We start from the raw sequence: 23,973 nt of genomic DNA, 5'->3' as shown, positions 1-23,973 counted from the left end.
AAAACCAGATGCACTGAAAAGTATATTCCTGGATTTTCAGCTTCTATCTCAAAATTATCTGCATGGAATATAATTTTAAGATGTGGCAGCTGTCAAGTGAAATTTCATTATGACCAAAAGCACATAGAGAAAGAGTAAAACAATATTTAAAACCTTCACAGCAGAATTCAGATGCTGTGCCAAGATCACAGAAGAAATATTTATTTGGAAAAAAAAAGTAAAAATATTTGCTACAATTTATTCTTCCAGCAAGGCAATAGAAATTTACACATTAACATCAGTAATAACTTACATATGTATAATACATTACATCATGAAGTACCTTATAGTATTATTCTGCAAATTATGACATCAACTGCTGCCCACTCAACGGACATACTTACACTTAGCTAGTCTCCAGAGTTTTGTGGCCCCATGAACAAAAAATGCCATGTTTGTTAATTATCCATATCTAGAAATTAAAGAAAAAAACCCACCTGTTTTTTAAAGTGAAAATACAAAAAGAATTGTCAGTGATCTAACCAACCATAATGCAATGTTCAGGAAGAAGTCTGAAAAACCCAGGGAAGAAATGTCTACCTGGATTTAATCTGGAATATATTAATGGAAATACTTTGTTCGTGTAAGACAATTTCATGAGCTTGACAATTGTGTTACCCTTCATTAGCATAAAGAGTCCACAGCACTCTTATGACAGCTAATTAATGTAATAATTTCTTAAAAAACTAAGTGGTTCTACTTATCCTGTCTTTACAAAGCATGTTGCAGGAACTCCAGTGACTACTATGTATGGTTAGGAATTCCCTTTCCATCTTCTTTTTATGGACATCTCCTGCAGTGGACACTTTCACAAGGATTTAACCCACAATTCAGAAAATCACCTATGCACCTATTTAAATTTAAGCGTGTGAATAAACCCATTCATTTCAGAGGGAATATTTAATGCTTCAACTTAAGCATATGTTTAAGGCTGATGAGGCCCTGTAGCTTACTGAAGAGAAATGTGCCTGAGAAACATGCCACCTACCATTTCATCAACATCATGTTCTACAGCACCTGGGTTTTCTTTGGAAATTGTCCATCTTGTTAAAAAACAGACTCAAACTTGATTAGCTTATAAAACCTTGAATAGCTTGCAATCTGAGGTAGCTCAGCTGCACATGAGTGGGCAAAAGAAGTTTTGTGCCAGGAAAACAGACTCACTCATTTTTCAGAATGAGCTAATTTTTCCAATGGCTTTTCATTCATATCAAGATAAATTATTAGAAGGAAATCACGTTTTATTCATATTTACAGTCTTGTCACGATTTTCCTCAGATCGATTTGGGCCTCAATCCTATTCCTCTTGATTTCAAAGGAAATGAGATCAAACCTATAGAAAGTAAAAAATAGCTTTCAGCAAAATATTTCTGTTAAAATCATTAGTCAAAAATGAAAAAATTTACTTTATTTATGCAGGAACCATAATGTTTTTTTCATATTCATGTATATTTGAGGTTTGACTCCACTAAACCAAATGGAGAAAACCATAGCTTGAATTTCACGGAGAGTTTGCACCCAATTCACATGTCTGGCTGTGCTGGTGCTGACTCATTCTGCAGCAGTTCATTGTATCTTGTGCAGCAGACAATGCAATAAGATCTTAATTTCATCTGATTTTAGTCAATAATACATTGAGATGTAAGTGTGCAGTAAGACAGGAAAAGGGCCTTTTTGAAGTCATTCAGAATAGTAGCCAACTATTCATTAAAAAGTTACATTTGCTGTAGCTCAATCTTTACATAGAGCCTCAGGTTTATGCATGTGTATGTCCACAGTTAACAACTTCATTTAAACATGGATGGGATTTTCTACTGAATTTGCTCTGGGTCAAGCTTTAAAATGTTCATAACTCCATTATTTTACAATCAACTCTTAGAAAACATAGAAAAATGTGTACTGTTCACTGGGGACTAGCTACATGCTGAGTTTGTTGTATCAGTTTTGTGATAAGGTTAAAAAATACAGTTGTGTTAAGGTTAAAAAATACAGTTGCAACAGCTTTTCTCTAAAAAGTTCAGTAGTTTCATTCAGGAAATGATCCCTCCTGTCATCCGTTCTGTTGATACCCTGGAGGCAATAAACTCATTAAAATTGTATGGCTTGGAAGACACTGGCAGCAACAGAATTTTAATATTATAAAAGCAAATGCTTTTATTTCACTAGGCAAGAATCACTATGGTTGCCTGCATGGGCCTAATACCACAAACCGAACTTTCTGAATGCTTTAAGTCATCCTTTGCTTCAGTTTGTGAGGAAATAAGAAAAAAAAAATCAATCCTAAGGAAGGGGGAAAGAGAACATAGCAGAGGGGTGGATGGCAAATTTCAACTGCACTTAGTACATCCTAAAAAAATGTGAATCCTGGCATGATTATATCATTGCTATGAATTACATATTTTAAAAAATGCTTATCTGTGATTAATTTGTCAATTACATACCATTAATTTATCATGCAACTCAATTTGCCCCTCCTCTTCCTTTGTAACCCACTTTGGTGAATTAACTAGATGAATCCTTTGTAATGAACTGAGATACAGGAATGAAGCTAATAGCCATAGGCCATCCTCATTTTTCTTTTTTGTAAGACAAAAGGTATTTCAGAAGAGTTCTTTTCAGTGTGCCGGTTATCTGTGTAAATAGAAATGGTACTTCAGCTTCACAACTGCATGTTAGAGGCAGGTTATTTTGTATCTAGCCACTTTGGTGGACTCAATCAAATTTCTCCAAGGTAATCAGTGAGTTCTCTGACAAAGTCTTCAAAATGTTTCAGTGTTGCTGTGATGATCAAAATCAGTTTTAAACCAGTCTCTCTCATTTTCCTGTACATCAAATTCAGCTCCTTGTGCATCCTTGCACATAAGCATGACCTCTTAACCACTTAATTTAAATCTGAAGTCTCCTGTAGGCTGAGTATACCAAATTGATGATGTTCACAAACAAGAATCATGTATATTTACAAAAGGACTGCTCCAAATACAAGTCCCTCCCCAGGGATGGCTTCTCTGCCAAACAGTGTGAATATCACTTCATTTCATTAAAAAAAAAAAAAAATTGTTCTTCTCTGGCTACAGTACTGTCCCTGTCGTCTCTGCAAACAGAGGTGGAATATAACCAAGTCCCAAAAAATTATGTACCTGCAACTGAATCTGAGCAGAAAGCCATCAATCCACACTAACATATGAATGCACTGAAAGACAACATGTGACACTTTCATTCACCCTAATTAGAGCTTATTAGAACCTGCTTTAATTCTTACAATGGTGATTCCAAAGCTCTTATCTGACAGGTTAATGAAGATCTAAAATAAATAGTGTTGCTAATGAGGATCTGCCAAAATTAATCATCTGTTATTATTAACAATTTCAGAAGCCAAATTTCCAAAGATTAGATTATGTATGATAACATAAAATAGTGCAGCAGCCAAAGTGAAATATTATTAAGCAGTAGGTTATTTCTAAGATAAACGTAGGGCATCAGCTGTAATTTTGAGGGAGGAAACTGGGTTATTTATTTCAAAGACAAATTGTTTTGATGCTTTTAGAGTTTCTTTACAATCACAATGGAGATGTAGAAAAATTTCATAAGAAATCATTTAAAGTTGAATATTGAAACACCTCTGTCATAGTGGCTAGGGGAACAAATTGGACTTGGCTCTACAAGCCTTGAAAAGTGAAGCTGACAAAATTGAAGCCTCTAAACCAATAAAATGTCAAGTGTACTAGCCATGCAACCTTAATTTAAGAATTGTGTCTGTTTATCACTCTCTTCAGCCTTCCTGGGCATCATCAGTTCCTACTATTGGAAAAAAGTAGCTTCAAAAGTGTGAATTTGGCTTCTGTTAACATTCAAAATGTTGTTCTTTATAAAGCAGAAAACTGGGGGGAAATATGCTAAAAATTGTTATTCCTTTTAATATAGTAACTTCACATATTTAAAGGAGTTGTTTCTACTGACATCACTGAAGTACTGGAAAGAGGACACACAGGAAAAATGCAAGCGTATGTTGGTTTGATAATATTATCCTGATTCACTCAGTACATAATTCTTATCCTTTTTCTTCCTCTGTCTGAACATATGGTGGGTTTAAATCAAGTGGGTTAAGCAATACTGGAAGGAAAAATAACTCTTCTTAGCAATTCAGCTGAATTTAGAACTAATCGTTTGCTGTGTATTCTGATTAATTTTTTGGTGAACTAGAGTTGTGAGATGGCTTTTTCCATTACTTCCATGACATAGCTCAATTATATCTTTTCTTATGCCTTTTCTTCCGGAGTTAAACATTCTTTTCAAATGACTATTCAGTGAGTATTTTTATGTCATAATAGTTTTCATTGCTCCTTCTTAGACTTTTTTATTTTTCTCTCACTGTCTCATATTTTTTTCTTCTGGGATACACTGGACAGAACTGCTTATTGTATCCAAAGCATTCTGCGTACTAAAATAACATTATAGGATTTTTAGGGTTTCTTGTACTTTTCTTAAGACAATGTAACATCTTGTTTTCTGTTGTTTTTTTCCCTCCCCTCATTTTTGCAGACTTTTTTTGTTTTGGTTTAACTTGGTTTTGGCATTTTTGCTTGGTTGGTTGGTTGGCTGGTTGGAGTTTTTTTGTTTTGTTTGTTTGGGGGCTTTGGTTTGGGGAGTTTTTGTGTGTTTCTTTTTTGTTTGTTTTTGTTTGGGTTTTTTAGGGGTTTGTTTTGTTGTTGTTTTTACAGCACTCATAGGAGAATGCCATTTTTTCCTGCAATAGCAATTCATGTTTTGTAGGATGCTGGATGATTTCTTTCCATTACAATGTACCACATTCTGTTTCGTTCAGTTGTATTTTCCTATTGATTTCTCTGAGAGAATCTTTAAGATTTCTTATGACACTAATCTTTCCAAACCTAACTAATTTTGACTCATTTGAAAAAAAAGCAGTAATACTTTTCGTGGTGTATCCACCCAATACAGGCCAGTGACTTCCTTAATAGAAGTATTGTACGCAACTTTCATCAATGAACTTATTGTTTGTGACCTCATCTAAATAGATAATTTTTCCAGTCCACTAGCGTACTGTGCCAGAGAAGCTTGCTCTCTAACCATGCACTGTGTGAAAAGTTTATATTAAATGTGCTGCATCGTAACTCATTGAGCACCCCAGTCCCTCTGTTAAGAGCCAGTGAATAAACATTCCCTGCTTATCTCCTTCATCCTCCTACAGTTTCATAGGCCTTTCTTTTCCTCTTTTCTCTTCCTAGTCATCTCTTCCAAGATGAAATTTCTTATTGTATTGTCTTTTTGAAGAGAAACTGTCAATCCAGACAATTCTTTTTACGTTTCCTTCCATATTTATGCAGATTATTAGTATGAGTACTTCTTTTCTGAGCTAGAAATACCTACTTCCAGCAATGTTCCAAAAAATGCCTATACCATGGATTTATACATTGTAGTTTTCTCTTTTATTTTCACAGCTTTTCCTGATAACTCTTAATAATATATTCATCTTCTTTTAATTGCCATGTAAATTACTTTGTATAGAGCCACCCACAATGATGATAAGCCCTCTTTCCTAAACTAGTTAACAACCTATACATATAACTGGACATGCATAATTACTTTTTTTCTGTGTGTGCATTACTTTGCATTTGTAGACATTGAGCTTGATATGCTGTTTTGTCACCCACTCACTCAATTTTGTAAAATTATTCTTCAACTTTCTGCAGATAAATGCAAATATAATTCCAGACTTGAGGAAAGAACTTAAAATTTACTCTTTGAAAATTTGTGTCCAGACAGAGTAAAGATAAGATCATGCTCTCTGAATGAAACATGTGGACATATTTCAGAACATCTATAGGTGAATATATATATGAACATCTATAGGTCCTGGCTGTCCGGTTGCTCTCTCTTACAGTCAACCAGAGTTTAAAAGCCTCACCAAAAGGTCTGAAAAGCTGCTGATTTTACAATGCTCAAGATTTCATTCACATGATTTTGATCCAGGGAGAAGAAAATGGCTGAAATAGAGTGGCTGGGGAGAGGAATGCAAATAAATATGAAATCAACTTTGTAGAGTTGTCTCCAAGGAAGAGGACTCCCAAAGAAGTGGAAGCAACCTTTATGTCTTAAAACCCAATACTCTAAATGTATATCCTAATACCCAAAGAAAGACCCAATAATATGCTTTTCTTTGTCTCTCTCTTTCTTTTCAAAAAATTTTTTTGACTGTCTGATAGTTTTCTCAGACTTTAGCCAGCCCTAATTAGAATATTTTTGCAAACTGATGAAACAGGCAACACTTTCAACTCTCCTCTGAACATTTTGTGAGGCAAAACACATAAGTAATGCCTACACGTAGAGGGTTCTGCTGCTGGTCTTGTTCCAAACATCATTAGAAACTATCTGTAAGAAATCTTAGAAAATTAGGCAACACAGGAAACTGTTAGCTGGTTCTCAAAGCGTCACACAAAAAACCAAAGCGTTACCAGAAACCTAGTTTATGGAACCTAACTGACATGAAAAACAACACACCAAAATTAGTAAAAGTATGTGTCTAGAGCAATCTACTGCTACTTACCTAACTTAGGTTTCCTAAAAAAAAAACCAAAACTGACAATAGCAAACAAAAGGAAAAACAAAACAAAACAAAATCCCAAACAACTAAACTAAAATTAAAAGATAAGGGACTGATAAAAATACTGGCTTGTTCCATAAATAGAATAGAATCATAAAATCATTAAGGTTGTAAAATATAAGATCATTAAGTTCAACTGTCAACCCACCACCACCATATCCACTAAGCCATGTCACAAAGTGCCATGTCTACACGTTTTTTTTTAACACCTCCAGGGATGGTGACAACACCATTTCCCTGGGCATCTTATTCCAATCCTGAAACTGAGATGAGATTGAGAAAGTATGGAGATTCCCAGTTACCTTTGAGTACTTCCATCTCACTGTCAGACCTGAATAGGCCAGAGCTCTTTTGTTTGAAGGCAGAATCTCCACTTAGTTCTTATATTTAAATGCATTACCTTCTGGTCTGTTAAGTTCAAGCTGGAAATAGTTTGTCAATGATTCATTATTTGTTTCTGTCCAGGACTTCAGATGAGATAACACATTCTTCTTCGTATTTCCATTTAGTTGTTTTTTTTTTTTTTTTTTCTGGAATATTCTTGTCTCACTCCTTATTTATTCAATAAATAAGTTCTAAAGGAAGGCTTAAGCACAGAGGATTCCCTTAGGTACTTGATCCAGCATCTGGATGCCACTGCCACACAGCCTGCTGAATGGGACCAGAAGCCTCCTGGTATCTAAGTTTTAAAGAGTGGACCTACACAGTGTTCAACTATTGTGTGATCCCAAGCTCAGAACCATCCTCAAGCTGTCTCGTGACTTGACCAGTGAGATGTAACCTAAACAAGCTGTAACCAATCCCACAGAAGAGGCAGCTGCAGGAAGTTCAACCAGGAGCTATAGTCCAGGGATCAGCGCACTTAAGTCAGAATGTGGCACACACTATTTCCAATATCTTTCCTACAGCCCAGAAGCCAGTGTTTAAGGCCAGGCTGGATGAGGCTCTGGCCAGCCTGATCTAGTGTGAGGTGTCCCTGACCACGGCAGGGGAGTTGGAACTAGATGATCCTTGTGGTCCCTTCCAACCCTGACTGATTCTATGATTCTATGATTCTATGTACAGACCAAAATTTGGTCTTGGTGATATCCCCTGGACTCCCAAAATTTCTGTGGCTGTATATGGATACAAATTCTAACTCATAGGAGGATTTAGCCCACCCTATATAATGTCATGTATTCACAACATAAACCAAGGGTTACATTACCAGACAGTACAGCAAATTGGGATTTAGGCAATTAAAAAAAACATTATCATTTCCAAAGGAGCAATTACATTTCACACTGTGAATGTATATTAAGCATAACACACAGAACTCCTTTCACCCCAAATTACAGAATTGATATGATGGGAGCTTTGAAGATAGAATTGTTCAGGAGACCTAGCCATTCTAATCATTAGATTCTCATTTAGATACCTAAACTGACATAAAACCACCAGTGAAGACATTAGAGGCACATCTTCCATCTCTGCCAAATCTGGTGCTCTCACACTCCACCTATGCATCTTATAAACACCTCCAGGGAGGGAAATTCAACCACCTTCACAGGGAGCCTATTCCAGTATTTGCTCAGCCTTTGAGTAAAGCAGTTTCTTCTAGTATCTAGTCTAAACCTTCCTCTTATCCTATTGCTAAGTACTTGTGAGAAGAGACCAACACTCACCTTGCTAGTGGTAGAGAGCACGAAGGTGTCCCCTCAGTCTCCTTTTCTTCCAACTAAATGACACAGTTCCCTCAGCCACTCCTCTTAAGACCCTTCAACAGCTTTATTGCCATTCCCTGAACCCTCTCCATCACCTCAGTATCTTTCTTGTAGTGAGGGGCCCAAAACTGAAGCCAGTATTCAAGGTGTGTCCTTAACAGTGTTGAGTACAGCAGGACAGCTGCTCACCTGCTTGTCACACTATTCCTGGTGTAAACCAGAATGCTGCTGCCTCTCTTGGCCATCTGGCACATATGATGGCACATATTCAGGTGACTTTTGATCAACAAACACAGGTCTTTCTGTGGAAAGCTGGACAGCTGGACAGCTTTCCAGTCATCCTTCCCCAAGCACTGCATGGGGTTGTTGTGACATTCTATTAATGTGACTATGAAATAATAGAAATTTCAGTATGCAGTCAAACTACGAGGGACATCAGCAAAACCTCTACTCTGAGCTTCTGGAGGGAGGACTTCAGATCACTTAAGGAACAAATTCAGAAAGTACCTTGGGAAACAGCCATTAAAAAAAAAAGGGGTCCAGGAGGGCTGGAACTACTTCAAGGAAGCAATTTTGAAGGCTCAGGAACAGGTTTTCCCAATGTGCTGAAAGATGAGCCGTGGGAGTAGAGGGCCAGCCTAGATGGGCAATGACCTTCTGAATGAATTAAGGGGAAAAAAGGAGATGTATCACCTTTGGAAAAAAGGGGAGGTAATCCAGGAAATGTTTAAGGATGTTGCTAGGTCAGCTAGGAAAAAAAGTTAGAGAGACAAAAGCCCATGTAAAACTTAGAGTGGCCACTGCTGTGAAGGAGAATTTAAAAAGTTTTTATAAATATATTAATGGAAAAAGGAGGGGCAAGGACAACCTTCACTCTTTATTGGACATGGAGGGGAATATAGTAACAAAAGACGAGAAAAAGGCAGAGGTACTTAATGCCTTCTTTGCCTCAATTTTCAATAGTAGGATAGGTTGTCTTCAGGACAACTGGCCTCCTGAGCCGCCATATGGAGAGCAGTATAGCACCCATGTAATCCAGGAGGAAGAAGTTAGAGACCTTCTGAGCCACTTGGATCCCCACAAGTCTATGGGACCAGATGGGATCCATCCTAGGGTAATGAGAGAGCTGGCAGAAGAGCTTGCCAAACACCTCTCCATCATTTTTCAACACTCCTGGCTTACTGGTGAGGTCCTAGATGACTGGAAGTTGGCAAATGTGATGCCCATCCACAAGAAGAGGTGGAAGGAGGAGCCAGGGAATTACAGGCCTGTCAGCCTGACCTCAGTGCCAGGCAAGACTAAGGAACAGGTCATCTTGAGTGCAATCACACAGCACCTACAGGATGGCCAAGGGGGCAGGCGCAGCCAGCATGGATTTAGGAGAGGCAGGTCCTGCCTGACCAACCTGACCTCCTTCTATGACTAGGTGACCTGCCTGGTGGATGAGTGGCAGGCTGTGGATGTAGTCTACCTGGACTTCAGCAAGGCCTTTGACACTGTCTCCCATGGCAAACTCCTGGCCAAGCTGTCAGCCTGTGGCTTGGACAGCAGCACTCTGTGCTGGGTTAAGAACTAGCTGGAGGGCCGAGCCCAGAGAGTATTGGTGAATGGTGCCACTGCCAGCTGGAGGCCAGTCACTAGTGGTGTCCCCCAGGGATCAGTGTTGGGCCCAATCCTGTTCAATACCTTTATTGATGATCTGGACAAGGGGATTGAGTCCATCATCAGTAAATATGTAAATGACACCAAGCTGGGGGCAGGTGTTTATCTGTTAGAGGGTAGGAGGGTTCTGCAGAGGGCAGACAGGCTGGTCAGATGGGCAGAGTCCAAGGGCATGAGACTGAACACATCTAAGTGCCAGGTTCTACACATTGGCCACAACAACCCCATGCAGAGCTACAGGCTGGGGACAGAGTGGCTGGAGAGCAGCCAGGCAGAAAGTGACCTGGGGGTACTGGTTGACAGTAGGCTGAACATGAGCCAGCAGTGTGCCCAGGTGGCCGAGAAGTCCAATGGCATCCTGTTCTGTATCAGGAATAGTGTGGCCAGGAGGAGCAGGGAAGTCATTCTGCCCTTGTACTCAGTACTGGTTAGGCCACACCTTGAGTGCTGCGTCCAGTTCTGGGCCCCTCAAATCAAGAAAGATGTTGAGTTGCTTGAACATGTCCAGAGAAGGGCAACAAAGCTGGTGAGGGATCTGGAACACAAACCCTGTGAGGAGAGGCTGAGGGAGCTGGGGTTCTTTAGCCTGGAGAAGAGGAGGCTCAGGGGAGAGCTTATTGCCATCTACAACTACCTGAAGGGTAGTTGTAGCCAGATGGGGGTTGGTCTCTTCTCCCAGGCAATCAGTGACAGAATGAGGGGATACCATTTCAAGCTGCTCCAGGGGAGGTTTAGACTGGATGTTAAGGAAGAAATTCTTCACAGAAAGAGTAATTGGCCATTGGAATGGGCTGCCAGGCAGTGTTCCTATACTCCTCTCAGGTTACGTGTCCCTGCATCCACTGTCTATGTAGTTGCTTCTTCTTTAATTTTACCAGCAGGTCTCAATTCAGGCATGATGGTCTCTTCCCTTCGTTGCCCTATTTCTCATATCTGGGGATTGAGAGATCTTGAGCTCTATGGAAGCATCCTTAAAGATCTGCCAGTTCTCTTATGTTCTTTGTCTGTGAGGACTGTTTCCCAGGGAGTCCTACTGACTCCTTCTTGAAGAGCTGGAATTTTGCTTTCCTAAAATTCAGAGTGCTGACTGTACTCCTCACCTGTCCCATATCCCTTGGGACTATGAAATCCACCAGTACATAACCATTGCAGCTCAGGCTGCCTCCAGCATTGGTATCACTGATAAGCTCACTTGCATTTGTGACCATCAGGTCCAGTATTGAATTCCCTTGGGTCATGCAGTCTATGACCTGGCTTAAGAAGTTATTGAGGCACTCCAGGGGTCTCCTTGATTGTGTAGAGCTTGCTGTGCTACTTTCCCAGCAGGTGTAGAGTGGTCAAAGTCCTCCAGCATGGCAAGAGCCTGCAAGCATGAATCCTTCTGCAGCTGGAGTAAGAAGGCTTTGTCAGCAGGCTCCCCTTGATCAGGTGGCTTGTAGTAAACGCCAGCCACAAGGTTCCTTTTGTTGCCTTTGTCTCTAATTCGTACTCCTAAGCTTTCAACCTGATCACAGCTATTGCTCGTGGAGAGCACTTCACCGTATTTCCATTTCCCAACACAGAGAGCAATATCTTCACTGCTCCTTCCTTTCCTGTCCCTTCTGAACAGCTGGTAGCCATCGACAGCCTCACTGCAGTCATGGAATTCATCCCACCAAGTTTCAGAGATGGTAAGCAGGACATAGTTTTCTAGCAGGACAGTAGCTTTCAACTCCCTGTTTACTGTCCATGCACATGTGCTCATGCAACGGCACTTCATCTGAGCTGTCGGACGGATCACTTTCTTAGTGGAGGACCCCTTGATTCCCTTGAGGCATTTGTGGGGGTTTCATTGTTGGTTATATTGTCTAAGAGTTCCAGCTCACCTCTGCTGGATTTTGACTGCGCTGCAGTGTCTTCAGCACATGTCTGTGCATCAGGGCCCATACTAGCACCACATCCCACTAACCGTTGTGTATCAACCCACTACTTGTCACAGACAAGCCTGATTTCTTCCTCCTCACCCTTCACATACAGTTAAAAGCCCTGTCAATGACTCCCACAGGTTCCTGGGCAAAAGAACCTCCTCTTCCTCTTTCTCCTTTGAGAAAGAAGACTACCATTTGATGTTAGCAAGCCTGGTACTGTGTAGGCCATCCCATTGTCAAAGAACCCAAAATTATGATGGTGACACCAGCCATGGAGCCAATGAAATCCGATAGATTGGATTTGCCTGTTCCTTCCAGTGTCACTGCCCATAGCCAGAAGAAGGGAGGAAAAGATAACCTGCGCCCCAGATTCCATAAGCATCCTAGAGTCCTAAAGTCCCTTTTAATTAATCTTGGGCTATGTTCTACAGCTTCATCACTGCATGGAAGAGCAGCAGTGGGTAGTAATCTGAGGGTCTCACTAGGTTTGAGGGTTTCCTAGTGAGATTTCTAACATGGGCTTCTGGGAATCAACAGACATCCTTATGAGAGGGGTCTGCTTGGCATATCAGACCTCTGTTACCTTCAGAAGGGATTCTCCTGCAACTATGACCCTTCTTTTCTTCTTTGTGAAGGTGGTAGTAATAATAAAAGAGGTGATTCTTTCTGGTGTTAGTGACTCTTCTGGAGCGGATGAATTGACACCCATATTGTCCACTGATTGGTTTTCCTCTCCTAGAGACTCATGTCTACTGTGTATTGGTACCTGGGGAGGTATGGTGGGCAAGGAGCCACTTCACTTGCCTCCTAGTAGGGGACTTGTTTCCACTTACTGCTTGCCTTCACAGCCCCAGCTACCTCCTAGTGAGGGGGAGGATGCAGGATGCTTTTGATCCTGGGCTTTTTCTAGTGGCTGTCCCTGCTCCTATCTCAAGGAGGTCAGAATATGGTTCCACCAGTCTATCTCTTGCTCCAACTCCTTTAAGTTCCTTAGTCAATCTACCCCCTCATTTAGCTCTGACAGCAGGATAAGTAGATAATCCACCTGCTCATAATTCAAACAGACATTTCCAGTGAGAGGCTGTGGCACCCTCTGCAACCAGAGACCTGGACAGCTGTGTGTTTTGCAGGAAGCTCAGCTGGAGGCAATGCATCCCTTGTGGCACAGTGCAGAAGTTGTGCCCTTCCTCTGGATGGACACCATGGGTGTTTCCTCACACCAGCTGGACTTCCTGACTCACATTTTGAGCTGGGAAAGAGGCTTCACCCTTCCCACATGCACAGACTGTGCAGACTGCCATGCCACATCCTTCCTGATGGGCTACACCCTGTTTGCCCTCTTTGTTCCCAGTGCTCTGGGTCATTGGCTTTCCCTGGGGACATTTAAATAGCCTGCAGTTGCTCCTGGCAGTGCCACTTGGTGCCACACCAGTCTTGCTGGTGAGAGCTGCCAGGTCTCAGCAGGACTGTGTGCTCATCCACTGGCTGCCCATTAGGTGAAAGTTCCCATTTGCCTTGATCTAGTGTCCCGCTCTTACTGGTACTGCCACTGAGACATCTCAAACAATTTGCCAATTTTCAGTCAACAGAGACTTCCTTAGTTAATCAAGATTGCTGATAAATGATGGAAAGTGTCTTGGTGAGCACTTACATCAGCTCCCTCAGTATCCTTGAGTGTATGCCATCTGGCTCCAAAGATTTGTGTTTGTCTAAATGGTGAAGCAGATTGCTAACCATTACCTTTGGATTATGTGAGATTCATTCGGCTCCCCATCCATATCTTCCAGCTCGGGGGGCTGGATATGCAGATAATTATGATTCTATGATTCTGTAACAACTGGTCCTACTACTAAAGACTGAGGCAAAGAAGGTATGGAGTACCTCAGCCTTTTCCTCATTCTTGACCACTGTGTTTCCCCCCCATATTCAACAAAGGACAGACACACACCTTACTCATCCTTTTGTTGCTAATATATTTGCAGAAGCAATTATTGTTTTCTTTAACAGATGAAGCTAGAGTAATTTCCAGTTGGACTTTAGCTCTTTTAATTTTCTTCCTGCATAGCCTCACAACAACTTTGTAGTCCTCCTGAATGGCCTGCTCTTTCTACCAACAACAAGAAAACCTTCTTGTTTCCCTCACTTGCACCCAAACCTCTCTATTCAGCCAGGCCAGCCTTCTTCCCGGCTGACTTGTCTTGCAGCACATGGGGAGGGCCTGTTCCTGTGCCTTTAAAGCTTCCCTCTTGAGCAGTGTCCAGCCTTTCTGGACTACTTGGCCCTTCAGGATTGCTTCCCAAGGGCTTCTGTCAATTAGTCTCTGAAACAGGCCAAAGTCTGCCTACTGGAAGTCCAAAGGTGGCAGTTCTGGTGATCTCTCTCTTCCCTTCTCCAAAACCTGATAGCTCTATCATTTCATGATGCCCAAGACAGCCCTCAGTCCTTACAACACACATAAGTTCTTTGCTGTTAGCAAAGAGGGGGTCCAGTAGACACCTTCCCTATTTGGCCTCCTCACCAGCTGTGTCAGAAGGTTTTCATCCACATGCTCTAGGAACTTCTGGGAACTCCCTCTTTACTGTGTTTAATTTTCAGCAGCTGTCAGGCAAGTTGAAGTATCCCATGACAACAAGAGCCAGTGACTGGAAGACTTCTCCCAGATGCCTAAAGAATATTATTTTCTCTCTCTCTTTAATCTATTTCAGTGGTCTATAATAGACTCCCAGCATGATACCAGTCTTTTTGGTCTTCCCCCTGATTCTTACCCATAGACTACACTATCATCACTGTTGTTAAGCTCCTTATGATCAAAACACATTGATATACAGAGAGATCTCACCACTTCTCCTTACTTGCCTGTCCATTTTAAAAAGTTTATAGCCACCAACTTCAGCACTCCAGTCATGTGAGACATCCCACCACGTTTCTGTAATGGCCACTATATCATAGTTTTCCTGATGCACAATGACTTGCATCTTTCCCTGTTTGTTTCCCAGGCTAATTGTGGTAGTTGTGGTAAATGCACTTGAGTTGGTCTAATGGTCTCACCACCATCTTGAAAAGAGAAGTCCCAGTTCCTGCCTGGCTGTTCTCAGGTGCCCCCATGGCTACTAATCCAGCAATAGCCCTAGCGTCTTTCCTGCTGCATGATCCTCCACTCCCTATTTCCACTGATGTGACAGACCAAAAGACCTCACTAGCACACCATACTTCAAATATTGATGTGCTGCCCCCAGGCTTATTTCTAGCAAGCCCACTTTTGTGCCTTCCCCCTTCAAATTTAGTTTAAAAATCTTTCAATAAGCCCTGCTAGCTCCTGGGCTAGGATCTGTTTCTCCCTTTGTGACTGCTGTATCAGTCTGTTGCTAGTAGTAGTATTAATGACTGTTTAAATACTCATTCTGCAAATGCATGAAGCCTCACTGAGACGTCTGACCCTGCCCTCTGTGTATGTCCTCCTGAAGACAATTGGAGTTATATAACTTTAAATAAGATGAGTGTTTGAGAGCAAATCATTGTCTTAATTGGACAGATGGACTCTGATTTGTTCCACTGCTTGGGTGAAGGTACCACACACAAGTACACCTGTTCTTATTATACTGCTTTCTGTCTTAGACATTATGTTGAAAGTATGAAAATCTGGAAGGGAGATTGCAGGAGAAGATTTAATATTACACAACTCTAAAAAGAATATTTGCAAATACTTTAATTCCATTTATGTTGTTTTGTTCAAAAATCAGTGTTTCTCTTGCAACTGTCAAGTTGATTACAGGCTATGTAGAGCTAGTTTTAGCATCTGCCGTATTTATTATATTTGCTAAAGCAAAGTCATGTAATATACTAACTATGATATGGGAAACCAGGTTCTTGTACTGCAAATTTCATTGAAGTAATGGATTTGCTTTATTTAGACCTATTTTGTACCAATAGGTAGGGAACTATAGGGATGGGATTTTTTCCATTTGTACAAACAAGAAAGGCTTGTTAGTAATTTACCTCTGATATTTACAGATTTCTCATTATTACACACAGTATAGAACAAACTGATTTTAGAAAATAAAATTTTAGGACTCAGAGGTGCCAGTGTAATATTATGTTCAGAATCCTGGTAAATTTCTCTGTTTTGCCTTTCTTCTGAAAAAATAAAAATGTAATGTGTCTTCACTTCTAGCCTACCTTTTCTGCTTCTTTTCTCTTTCATGCCACATTTCTAGATTAATGATACTTACAAAATTATTTTTAAAATAAAGTTTTTAAATTGCAAATTAGTATTTGTAATTATGGGGACTCTTACCCCTCAAGGAAGCAGTAGAAAAATAGAACCTTTTAATGTGAAGCAACTTCATCAGCTACCAAAGCTAAAAGTTAACTCAAAATTAATTCCATATTCTCTGTAAATTATTTGTGTTAAATTATGTGCTACTGTATAGGTAATATATGTTTAAACAGGCTATTGTAAACATAAGATAATTAATAATAAACAGAAAGCATTATTCTGCAATAGAATGCTTTGGACAAGTCAAATTTATTTTTCTCACTTATAACATTAAAGAACATCTTACACTTGTACTTTATACATGCAAGTCACAACAGCTCTGTTCATAAACACGCTGTGTATATTTGTATATTCAAACCATTTGTAAAATCTCCTTGATCTATACAACAAAAACCAAAGCTTGGATTTATAAGCCTCAAAATCATTTAAACTGGTTTTACTATAAAACAAATGAAGGTCTAAACTGGGAATAATTTCAGAGCAAGTTCTAGTTTCTTGTATTGAGATTCCAAGATTGCAATCCATCTGGACATAAAGTAGGTGTCATCCATGACTTTTGGATTTTGGACATCACTCTTTTTTTCTGATCAGGACAAAAATTTAATACTTTACACACAGTCTGTGTTAAATATAACCCAAAGAAGAGTTTCTACCTAAATGCTGACACCTGAAAATAGCTATACAAAATATTAATTGTTGGGTTTTGTTGTTTTTGTTTTTTTTAAACTCATATCTGGTAGTAGCAAACACTGAACAGCTTTTGCTTTGGTAGTGTAAGTCGTGTTAATCCACTTTTTACACCCATTTAAATTCAAATCCTCATGCAAATAGTCACTTAAAGGAGCGGGGGAAAAAGAGTACTTTCATCTGAAGACAAAGCTGGAAGAATAGTAGAAAACATGAGCAGAGTGTCAGTGGAGGGTTTTAGAATAAAAAACTCTTTTAGAATGCCAATGAAAACACATTAATGACTGCATTGAAAATTTCTCAATAGAATGTTACAATAACAAAGTACACATGATTTCCATACAGCGAAATGAATTCGTTTCAATTACATATATGTGTGGGTACATGTTTGCAAACATGTAGTACTGTATATGCATTCATGTCAGAGCCATGAACAGAGCCTCAAGTATTTGCTACAGGCAAATATTTGCTATTTGAATCTAAAACTGCAGAGGAAGACTCATTAAATGGACTACTATATAACCAAATAATGCTTTAGGGTGGCATTTGAGCAGAAAACAGGAAATTAACTGGAACTTAATAAACATAATTAAACTAGAGAACAGCAATTTTGGACCTACTTACTCTGGGGGAAGCATGATCTTGGAAAAAGCTGCAGTTTACAAATTTCTCAAGGCCACTTAGGTAGCTAAAAACCACAAACCCTAGACTGTGCTAGAACACAGAAATAAGCCTCCTGTCCACTAGCATCTTTTTTATATTTCCATCATCTCCCACTATAGTTGGCTTATCTGATATGCAACGAATTACCATGGATAGAGAGATAACTATAGTTTTAATGCACTGTAAGCTTCATGACTTACTGCTGACTCATTTGATAACAGCATTATGATGATAAAGCCTGGAAACACTGTCCAGCCCATAAGCTGACAGTAATTAAAGTGTATCGTTTCAAACACTACCCTGTGCAGGGCAGGCAACCTGGACCTTCCTGCCCATGAGCTTGAAAATCCAAGGAAGTTAATAACTGAATTTTGGCATGGTTTGTTTAGATTATGCTGCAAAGGCCATGTACAGGAAACTGTGCTGAACACCATCAGGTCAAATTTCTTAGGTCTTTGAAGTTTCTTTGTTTGAGACACTGGGCGGAGTGGCACAACTCTACCTTGACAGCCATATGCAACCCAGAGTGGCAGCCTTGGAGAGGGAAGGGGAGTAAGGTAGGGAAGTCCAGAAACTTAAAGGTCTAGCAGGGTCTGGGAGAGAGAGAAGTGGGGGAAGAAGGATGTAATTTGTTAGAATAGACAAGAGGCAGAAGGAGATCAACCCAGAAATTTATTCTCTCTGTGAACAGAAAAGGAGAGGAGAATGGAGAAGAAATTTTCCAAGAGAAGGGAGTCAGAATACATTTAACATCTTGGTTGCCATATGAGTAAAGTGCATGAAGTTGTTGGTTGTGCACAGAATCACAGAATGTTAGGTGACGGAAGCGACCTCAAAAAATCATCCAGTCCAACCCCTGCTGCCAGAACAGATCACCTAGAGCAGATCACACAAGAACACACCCAGGTAGGTTTTGAATATCTCCAGAGAAGGAAACTCCACAACCCACCCAAGACAGCCTGTTCTAGTGTTCTGTCACCCTCGTAGTGAAAACAATTTTTCCTCATGTGTACATGGATCTTGCTATGCCTCAACTTCCACCCTTTGCCCCTTGTCCTGTTCTTGGGCAGGAGAAAAGCTCCTCTAAACATGAGGTCGTGTATATATCTGTCCCTCAGTTTAAGTACAACTCTCAGGCGTCCTCATTAATTAACTCTGAGCTGGGTCTTTCCTCTGTGGAAATGACTGGATCTTTAAGAATTTTACAGGTTCAAAAAATTTTCACTCTTTATCTTCTTCTCAGACATGGAAAGAAGACACAGAATCACAGAATCCCTGTTTGGAAAAGACCTTTAAGGTCATCGAGTCCAACCATTATCTAATGCTACAAGGGCCACTACTATACCACCTCATTAAGCATCATACCAAAACAGCTTTTAAATACATTCAGGGATGGTAATTGAACCACTTCCCTGGGCAGCCTGACCAGTATTTGATACACTTTCAGTACAGAAGTTTTATCTAATGTCTAACCTAAACTTTTCCTGGCATAACTTGACGCCATTTCCTCTTGCCCTATCAGTTGTCACTTGTGAGAGTGGACTGACACCATCCTTTCTACAAACTCCTTTCAGATAGCTATAGAGAGCAATAAGGTCTCTGTTCAGCCTCCTTCTCTTCAGACTAAATAACCCCATTTTCCCCAGCGCAATCAATAGCCCTGCTGGCCACACTATTCCTGCTGCAGGCCAGGATGTTTTTGGCCTTGTTGGCTACCTGGGCACATTCCTGACTTGTGTTCAGCTGATGTTTGACCAACACCAACAGGCCTTTCAATAGTTAGCAGCTTTCCAGTCACTCAGCCTCAAGCCTGTAGCATTGCATAAGGTTGTTGTGGCTCAAGTGCAGGACTCTGCACTTGACCTTGTTGAAACCCATATGATCAGCCTCAACCCATCAAGCCAGCCTGTCCAGGTCTCTCTTCAGACTGCTCCTAGCCTCCAGGAGATCAACACTCCCACCCAACTTCGTGTCATTTGCAGACTTACTAAGGGTGCTCTCAACCTTCTCATCAAGGTCATTGATCAAGATATAAAATAGGAGTGGCCCCAGTACTGAGCCCTGTGGAACACCACTTGTGACTGGCTGCCATATGGATTTAACTCCATTCACTACCACTCTCAAACAGCTACAGAGATTTGTCTTCCACCTTCCTGAGCAGTAGTATAGAAGGGATCCTCTGTCTCATGTTTGTGGCCTGGAAAGAGTGAGAGGGAAGGGATAAAACCCTGATAACCCATATGATTTTCATACAGGGCAAGGGAGGAGAATGAAGCAAAATAAAAACTTCCAGCCTAAGACAAGCCTTGGAAAATGACTGTCAAGTGTGGCCCTCTACAGTGAAGGAACTTTTTCCATTATTGACCAGAGCAAAATCCCTTACCTATTTGAGGTAGTTTGTGGCCCCTTTCTGCAGAGTGTGCAAAGAGGCACATTGTAGCCTTCAGGTGATAGACTTGTATTGTTGACAAAATAGCAATAAAATTGTTTTTACACACCTTCTTTGTCTAACTCTTTGGGGTTTTGCTGTTCTTCTGGACTGATCAGAACAATTAGTGTTAAGTGAATAATTTGTAAGGAATAATTTGGCAGATAAATTTAACCTCTTTTCCTGACTATGGAGTACTGCTGAGCAGATCGTGATGTCCTTTAACAATATTCATTACTCTTAATTTATTCTGAAAATGTACCCCATGGAAGCTTCTGTTTGTGTGGCACTCAGTATTTCTCCTATGTGTGTAGCATGGCTATGACTGATTAAATAAATCACACAGTGTTGATATTGTTACCTGACTGGCTAAACACTGGAATATAGTACATCAAATTAATATATGCTTATTTATGTTTAATTTGGTTAGTACTTAGAAATTAATTTTCTATGAAAAATCTGCAATAGAAAGACCTTTTCTGTTTTGTCATCCTTCAATAGACTGACAGGATTTTTGGTTCTGAGTGTGTCTTGTGTGTGTATTTATCGACAGCCCAGAAAATTCTACAAGTCTGGAAATTTTTTTTTCCATAATCTCTTCAACGAAATGATTCCTGATTGTGTGATGCACTAGCAACATTTATATAATGATTTTGACCAGACTCCTTTCTAACTGTGCCAGGTTATGCCCAGCCCAGTAGGGGGTGGGCTGAAAAGAACCTAGCCTCAGGTGGACAAAGGAAACCTGACCCAGGCAGGCAGTGAGAAGTCCCCGGATCAAAATCTATTCCACTCCCGCTTCCTGTCCACAACCCTTTTTAAGGGAAGCCATGTCCTGTCTTGCTTTCTTCTCCTTCTCTCGTCTGCCCAACATCCTTCTGCTGCTTCTGCTGTTGCTGCTTAGCCACATGGCTGGGGCCTGTTCCATGCTGCTCCAGACTACTAAGGACTGCATCTAAAGAGAATCCATCTTGCATCCAGATAACCCTTTGCCAGCTGCATCTGTATATATTGCCATCTGTGTTTTTATATATTTTTATTTACCCTTTTTCCTTATACCGTTGTAACCTTCCTTTTACTCAAATGCTCTTTATATTTTGTTAAACCTATCTTTTTATTTCTAAATCAATTCAAGACAGTTTCTTTTGTAATTTTACCTCTCTTCTCTCCTGCCTAATTTGTTTTTCCCTACCAGGGAAAGAAAACGTGAGAAGGAAGGAAAATCTAAATCTGTTTCTTTTGGGCTTTTGGACTCCAGGAAAAGCTTAAACCACAACACTAATGCAGTATGAGCTTGTAACGTACACTGGTGACATTATTGGCACTGATGTGTTTATGTTTTCTTAACAATTTATTTCTTGTTACAGTAGTGTGGAATAGCTGTAGAGTCAACTGATACAAGCACTGAGAGACTGTGTAAGAGGTATTTCAAAACACAAAGTAAAAATAAATTGAATAATTAACATAAAATAAAATGAAGCATCTTGCATGTAATCACTTGACTGTACATATAGATAGTTACAAAATCACAATGCAATTTCAACCATACAGTTTAAAACTAACTCCAAAATGCACCCAAAAACCTATTTGAATTTAACTAGATCAATTTAAACATGAAATATATGAGCAGAATTAAGTTTTGAGAATTTGGCATTTTCTGTAGGCTTGTTCCAAAGCTTAGAGCTCTGTATGGATAAAATTGAAGTCAGGATCAAAACTCTTCCTTAGGACTCATTAATATTTTTAAATCCACTTCCTACTATGAAGATCAATACACAGCAGCTGCAAGCCCACTCAGAATCACACAAGGATGGATCAGTAGGCTTAACACCTCTGACCACTGAATGGTGGCCATAGTCTAGCAAGACCTTTAGCCCCTTTGTAAGAGACAGGACATAATTTTCTAGAACTGGTTTAACAGGTCTGACTCATCCCTTCCAACCCAAACTATCCTGCGCTGATTTTAAAACATACTAAAAACAGGTAAGAATTTTCCTGCAAAACAATATTCATCACATGCTAAATCACTTTAGCTAAAAGATGGCTAAAGTGTCATTTTTTGACATAGTTGTCAAAAATGGAGGATCTTTGCTTTCTAGATGTCTCCTAGGATGATGCCATGCCTTGTGTGCCCTGCCGAAACTGAAATGCATATAAGATCCTAGAAATACGATGTCCAGTGTCAAAAGTTTTAGCCTGATAATGACAGGAAAGCTTTCTGCACTCTATTTGTCATAAGCCTGCCATAAGGGAGAGCTGAGTACCTTGAACTTGAGATTCCAGGGTTAGGTTAAGTTTGAAATTCTATAGACTATTTTTGAAGCATTATTTTTTTCCCTTTCATGCGAAAGTCTCAAATATATCCTTTGTGTTTCAGGGTGGGAAAATACCCTCCCCTCACCCTTTCTCCTCCCAAATCCAGAATTTTCTATGACATACAAAGGTCATCTTTTGACCTTGTCACTTACAGACAGCTGAGCTCTGTGCTATGCACATGAAACACAGACAGCTCCTCCAAGCACAAACAACTAAGACTATTATATGGGTTTGACCCCAAGTTGTTACTCTATTTTCTGCAGCAGCATGAACAACTATTCTGGGCTTTTTCAGATCTCAGACTTATGGAAGTTTGCAGAAACATCCTAGATGTTACAGGTCAAAGGTTGTATCACAAAGAAGGTTTGTCACAGAATAACAGGTGTGTTTGTTTTGGAAACTGAACTTTCTCATATTTTGTGAAGCAATGTTTTGATGTGTTGGAGATGTGATGTTCTGTTCCAAAATAAAGATGTTGACTTCTTGTGCTGCACCCATCTCAAAATGACTGTACAGCAGTACAATTTATTCCCTTTTACAGTTTATAGGAGCAAGTCATCAGATGCCTTATCCTCTACTCACGCTCAGTTTGTATTCCTACAATGATCGGGAAATGCGACACTAATTTAGACAAGCTCTCTGGTACTCTGTGTCCTAGTTCACAGCAAAATGGTCAGTTCCAACAACAAGACTTAATAATGAGCCATTTATATAAGATTGTATTAGCTTAACCAAGTATGATTCTAAGGGGCTCCAAAAAGCCACATCCCAACATTTAGTAGATTCTGTAAATCTTGTGCTGGATCCTCAATGCTCTCTGCCTGCTCAAAATTCAACATTAAAAAAAAAGCAAAGACTCCTTTCATATAAAAATGTATCATTCTTACTCTTTCAATAGAATTTATATTCCAATTCAATGGAATTTGTAATATACATGCTGACAGTACAGATCTCTTACTTGGTATCCACCATCACGGTAGCCTACTGCAAACCCTAACACATCAACTATATATTCAGGATATGAAATACCATTTTATATCTAACTTCAGCCTTACTTACTGGCAGTGCATTTGTTTTAAATATTTACACCTATAAGAATGATTTTCTGCCACTGAAGCAAAGGAACGTTTTGTCACTAGCCTTTGAGAGAAACTGAATTAATAGCAAGGAAATATACATAATAGTACTGAGTTTGCTAATGGCAGCATAATTATGCATAGGTCAGGTTTGTGGCATTTCAGAACAGTACTGGACTTTCTTTAAAATGTTTATATGTACATACATATTAAGGTGCTAGTGTACCAGCAAATTTTTGGGGTTTCAGCAGTGATGTCAGTCCAGCTGACTAGCTGAAAGTCTGTGTTTACTTTTGGCATTAACAGGGTTTTTAATTCTATTCATCAGTTACTTAACAGTGGTCTTAATTTTTGATAGTTTTTTTGAAAACTTCCTCTGTTAAAATATATTCAGAGAATGTAAACATAACACTTGTGTTTGTTTTCAATTGCAAGCACATATACTCTTTATCAGAGCTCAGCCAGCAGTGCCAATAAAATTTCACAATCGTAAGCACTCAGATTAGCAAATTGCAATTCACACTGTGTCACAGTTTTGCTTTACCATTCCACCTTTTTTTTCCCCCCCTTCTTCTTCTCTTTTTTTTTAAATGCTGA

Source organism: Indicator indicator, chromosome Z, assembly GCF_027791375.1.
Source record: "Indicator indicator isolate 239-I01 chromosome Z, UM_Iind_1.1, whole genome shotgun sequence".
Taxonomy (NCBI): domain Eukaryota; kingdom Metazoa; phylum Chordata; class Aves; order Piciformes; family Indicatoridae; genus Indicator; species Indicator indicator.
Note: the sequence above shows the minus strand (reverse complement) of the source record.